This window comes from Chenopodium album, chromosome 22 (genome assembly GCF_948465745.1).
Source record: "Chenopodium album chromosome 22, dcCheAlbu1.1, whole genome shotgun sequence".
NCBI lineage: Eukaryota > Viridiplantae > Streptophyta > Magnoliopsida > Caryophyllales > Amaranthaceae > Chenopodium > Chenopodium album.
The window spans coordinates 27,460,105-27,466,767 of NC_137855.1; positions in this window are offsets into that span (position 1 = coordinate 27,460,105).

A 6,663-nucleotide genomic window follows, 5' to 3' on the forward strand; every position below is an offset into this window, starting at 1 on the left:
CTCATTTCTCACACTTAGTAGACCCAATATAATACTCTCACTCCTCCTATTCTTCCACTACTTTTGCTTTTTATAATTTTTTTTATTTTCTCACCTACCCCACTATCTCCATATTTTATTACTTTCTCCATAATCTCCTAAAAGTCCGCGCATAGAGAAATAGAGCAAGTATTTAAAAACGGATGGAGTATGAGACAAAATAATATCAACTTTGCCTCATTTGTCCAAAATAATCTCAACTTTCGATTATTTTTTAATAATTTGAACTTTAATGTCAATTTGCTTCTAATAGTCCCAACCACTCATCTAACTTATTATCACAAGTTACCTCACACATATCTTTACTCCCTCCGTTTTTTTTTTTATTACTACCTCCGGTTCGATTTACTCGCAACAAAGGACACATTTACGCAAATCTAGACAAAATTTTTAGGGGACTTAAAGCATGTGTTGAGATAGTAATTAAGGGAATAAAGTAAGGGGAAAGCATGTGGCCCCTTAGCTTAATAAAGGGGAATAAGTGGGAATTTCCCTCTCTTTTTTGCTGGCTGAGTCACATGGGACATACCTAGTCACTCCAGGAGGCGGTGGTGTTGGTGATCTAGTAGATCCAGAAGAAAGGGACTCGTTTTTTTTGGGATCGGGTTGTTTAGGTAGAGGGGAATCCATTTTCAGAGAGAACAAAGACGGGGAAGACGAACAGAGAGAGAGAAAGAGAGGGAAGAACGGAGAAAAATGACGAACAGTGAAGAGGCGTAGAGAAGAGAGAAAGAGAGAGTGTGAGATTTATAGTGTTAGGGTTTGGGAGGTGTTTAATTTCTGGGAAACAAACCCAGAATTGAATGCTCCCAACCATCTTCAATGGGTATTGAATGCAGATTCAATGAAGGTGGTTGGGAGAGGAATCAATTTAAAGGGAAAAGGGGTAAATTTGGTGGGAGTGATTAGTTTAGATAATTAAAACATTAACATAATTTATAGAATTAGGAGTATTAATAAGTTTGTTTTAAAAAAAAGTAAGGGCAAATATGACATTTTGTAGGGAAAAATTTACCAAATAAGGAAAAGAAAAATTTTGTTGCGAGTAAATTGAACCACCCCAAAAAGGAATTTGTTGCGAGTAAATTTAACCGGAGGTAGTATTATTATTTGCATCACTTTGGAATGTACAAAGTTTTAGGAGAGTAATATAATATGTGAATTGCTATTTGTCGCTCCCAATTTACATAGTAACGCTCCCATTTTGACTTGAATGGACAATTATGCTCTTTATGCAAGTTGTAATATAAAAAGAGGACTTTGTTTCCTTCATGAACATTTTACACACTAATGGTCCCCTCAAAGTAGTACAACGTGCTTCCCGAGCCCACCACATAGGTCCCCACGACCTTCAAACCAAATCGGTCCTCACGACCACCTTAAATCGTTTGTTTAAAAAAAAATTAATTATCAAGTTTTTCCCACGGATCTTGGATGATGGACGACTGGAACATTCGTACGCCGGAGTATGCATCGGAACATTCTGTAAGTATTTTTTTTTGGAAAATGGACATCCGCCAAAATATCCGAATGTCCCATGGTGGATCCGCCTAAAATTTCCAACATCTGGAATTTTCAGGTAGAAGTCCACATCCGCCCAAAACTCTGGATGTTCCATGTTGGATCTAGAAATTTCAGGCGGATCCACCATGGAACATCCTGAATTTTTGGGCGGATGTCCCTTTTGCAGAATTTATTTTTTTTAAAATTTTAGTTTTATGTTTAAGTTAATTAAATTATATTTATATACATACTATATATATATATATATATATATATGGATATATATATATACATATATATTTATGTATATAAGTATGTATATATATATATTATACATATATATATATTATTATATAATATATATATATATGTATATAAGTATGTAATATATATATATATATATATATGTATATAAGTATGTAATATATATATATATTATATATATATTATATATATTATATTATATATATATATATATATTATATAATATAATATATATAATATATATATAATATATGTATATAAGTATATATATATATATATATATATATATATATATATAATTATATATATTATATTGTATAATATATATATATAATATAATATATATATATATATATATATATACATACTTATATATATATATATATAATTATATATATTATATTGTATAATATATATATATATATACATACATACTTATATATATATATATATATATATATATATATATATATATATATTATTGTTATTGCGATTTAGTTTTTGGTAATTTGAGTAAGTAGTAATAATTTTATTATTGTTTTGTAATTGTTGTTGTTATTAGTAGTAAAATTATTATTATTATTATTATCATTATTATTTTTATCTTTATTATTATTATTATTATTATTATTATTATTATTATAAGCAATTTTAATTTTTGAAACTTTATTGTTATAATTATTGTTACTATTATTATTATTATTATTATTATTATTATTATTATGATTATTATTTTTATTATTATTATTATTATTATTATGATTATTATTTTTATTATTATTAAGAATTTGCGATTTGAGTTACCAGGTTTATGAACGTTGTGGATGTGCTATGCGTGTGACCCATAGTGTATACATGAGTCGTATATGTGTAGGAGTATTTACATAAGCTTTAAGTTTAATTAGTTCTCTCACTTGAAGTTTGTTTATGACAAACAAACTTCAATCTAATGTTTCTCTTAAGTGTTTATGTGAAGACAGGAACTGACTTAGGTGAAGTCAATGGGTTGGAACATAGAAGACTTCAAGAGGAACAAGAGAGAATGAATAAACCTAAAGCAGGTTCTCCCACGAGAACTAAACTACGAAAGAACCTGAAAGTATTCTCTAACAAGATCCAGAAGGAACTTTCGGCAGGCTTTCCCACGAGAGCCGAAGCATGTTCCCTAACAGGTACATGAAGAGTTCCATGTTCCCTAACAGGTACATGAAGAGTTCCCTAACAGGAACTTAGTTCTCTAACAAGAACTATCTAAGTTCCCTAACAGGAACATGAAGACAGCAAGTTCCAATAGGAACTTGGCTTGCGGTTCTAGAAGTGGAACGTTGCCTCGAGAACTAGAATACATCAATACTACAAGATTCCAGAATAAGAGTTTCAAAGAAACAACATGAAGACAGAGAAATCGAAGTATATCGCTCTAGGATTCATGTAAGTATGTTGGACATAAAAGTCAGTCTGGAACAAGTCTAAAGAACCAAGGTGAACTCATGATAGTCAATGAAATTAGAGTTACTGACTTGTCAGGAACTCAGAGACTGTCAGAGTTCCAAAACCTAATTGGAACTTACGTCTGCACGTCGTTAAAGGTCGCAGGTCGAATTTAATGATTATATATTTATCTACCAAATGCAAATCTTTTGAGGATTTGGTTTTACAGAATAAAGATATTTATTTTCTAAAAAATCCTTGTGGAAAAAGATAAGTTATTTTTGGAAAATATTTTCAGCAAAATAAGTTTTAAATAAAATCTAATTTTGTGGCAAGTATATCTTTTGTAAAAAGTTATGGTAAGATATATTAGTATATTTGGAAAATATATGATCTAGATAAAATAAGATTTTATGGTAATTATATCTTATTATTATTGACAGAATATATTCTTGACAAAAGATATAATTATGGAAAACTTATCTTTGGAAAATATCTTTTATTTCTATCTTTTAATAAAACTTATCTTTTACGAAAAGAATGATTCGAGTGTGCTATAAATATGCTCATATGTATTCATTCAAAGTCGGGGTTGACGAAGTGTAGTGGTCGTGCTTAATGGTTTCATCCTTCACCACGAAGCTAAGTCAGACTTCCAGGTCGAAGTTCCAGTCAGGTTTGGTTTCAGTTCGTCCAGACAGTTCCACATCAGATCTTGAGTGTCTAGCATATTAGTTTTATCTCTTTATTCATTGGTATGTATTTAGAGTTATTCATTGAGATCTTGTAATTGGGAAAAAGGGTTTTGAGTGTTTTATGTATTGGGGTGTGAGATTTCGTGAGGATTCTCGTTATAATTGTATTGGGGTGTGAGCTTCAAGGTGAAGCCGATTGAGCTTCTAGTGAGAGGCCGAGTGGGTAGTACTTTGGTAGTACGAGTGAATCTAAGTGTGGGACTTAGATTGGGTAGGATAGGGTCTTATCGAGTAGCAAGTTTCCGAGCAGGAACTTGTGAGTAAAGGTTTGTGCATAATAGGTTGTAACTTGGTGTTTGCCCTATTATAGTGAAGTGGTTTGTGTTTAAAATCCCTATGGTAGGGTCGAGGTTTTACATCCAGTTGGGCCCTGGATGGTTTCCTCGTAAAATCTACTTTGCACTGTCTAAGTTCCTAACAGCAATCAGTTTTATATTCCGCGAAAAGTAGGCACTAGGAACATACTACAATTCACCCCCCCTCTTGTAGTATATCATCCGAAATAACAATGCCATTGGTGATGGGAACTGTGGGTTTTGTTGTGTGGCTGACTTCTTCTTTGGTGATCAGGCGCAATGGTTTGACGCTCGGGAAACAATAGCGAACGAGATCGCCGGTCATCCTAAGTTGTACGAACGAATTTACGGGCTTGGACGACTATGGATGAACATCGAGCGTATTTGATGGGATGGTGGGGCTGTTGGGGATAGGGATGAGCAAAAATTCCGGGTACCCGGAATTGGAACCGGAACCGATTAGGAACCGGCGGGTCCGGAACCGAGATTGGACCCGGTGGTTCCAATTCTGGGTAATAAATTAAGGACCCGGTTATAACCAATTTCAATTCCAATTCTCAACATTTTGGACCCGGAATCGGTTGGGTACCCGGTTACCCAGTATATCCTAAACTAAATAAATTTTAAATAATAAAAATATGTTAAAATATATCTAATTTGTACAATAAAAAAGTATTATTAATACCTAACATGAATACAAATAGCTTAATGCATATATAAATATAAGTATTAAACACTAATAATGATACTAACTAAAATAAGAATTATAATTTGTATTATATTTTAACAATTACATACATAAGTGGGTACCCGGAACCGGAACCGGTACCCGGTGGTTCCAATTCCAACTCCTAAATTTTAGGACCCGGTTAAACCAATTCCAATTCCAATTCCGAATTTTAGGACCCGGTTCCAACCAATTCCAAGTCCGGGTCCTAAAATTTTGACAGGGTACCCGGTTTGCTCACCCCTAGTTGGGGAGCGGCATTGGATGGTAACAATTCAAGATTTATTTCCTATTACTACTTGGTTCAACGCGAGGGTGATATGTCTCGATGTAGGCCTAGTAACAACTTGCTACTACCCATGCATCACAGTGTTACCGCTGAGGGCACAAAACAGGGTCGATGTTATATTCCAAAATACATAGGCAGTTATATTCCAAAATACATAGGCATGTAAAAGAACATAGTACAGTGTAAATTATATGTGCATGAGATTTATGTAAATCGGTTTTTTTAAAAGGCAATAGGTAGTTAATAACTTATTTTTTTCCCATAAATTATTTATAAATCATTTCATAACAATTTTGGGTGAAAGAGATAAGAGTATGGTTTGATTATTATTCATCAATAGATAAAGTATTTATACAAAACATCGGAATATAAGATAGAAAACAATATTCCTAAAAGATATACCACCATAACAATAAATCCTTACGATATATTCACTAAACAATATCTTAACATAGATGAACCTAAATATATTATTCTCCTAATAAGATCAATACGGAAAATATGTCACACATATAATTTCCGATAATATTGATTATCTCATATCTCTAACACCCTCGTAATGACAATAACACAAACTTAGTGATTGGAAATTCTTCACTTTAGTTGAAGTAAAGATGCACTAATTTGATGATGTTGCCTTAAAAAAATTTCTTTTTGAATGATGAAAACGTTCAGCCTTTTAAACCCATTTATCGTCAAACAAGCAAGAACGTCATTCTTTTAAAAACATGCAAAAAAAAAATAATTACAAAGAGAACGTCTTTTTTTCTCTAACTCGTCATATGCTTGCCCTGTTGTCTCAAGCAAGGGCGAAGGCACGGGGGAGGGGGGGTGGAAGCCCGGCCACCCCGACCTAGATTTTCAAATTAAGTTTTATTTCCTATTTGACACCCTAAAGTTATTATATATACTGTTTTAGGTGTTTTTAGTCCCTCGGGAGAGTTACATCTCAAAGACTGGTCCGATGCGGCATGTACCTGCAAAACAACGAAGATTCTGGGTGGTTGGAGCTCCGCCTCCGACGATCAAGTTCAAACGCGCAGGAGAATGTAAAGAGTGCGAAAAAGTAAAGTGAGATCTTCTCGGATTTCAAGATCAGATGTTTTCTTTGATGTGAGAGAATGTAGGGTTGTTGTAATAAATGAATGTGCCCCTAAAATGGGGGAATCTCCCTATTTATAGATGTAATACCCCGTATTTTTATACGTATTTTATTTAAAGTATGTATTTTATAAAATTTTTAAATAGTTATAATCATTTTAATTAAAGCAATTTAATTAATATTATTATAAAAGGAAAGTTTATTTAATTATTTTTATTAAAAAGATGGGGTTTTAATTTAAGAAAGTTTAATTTTTA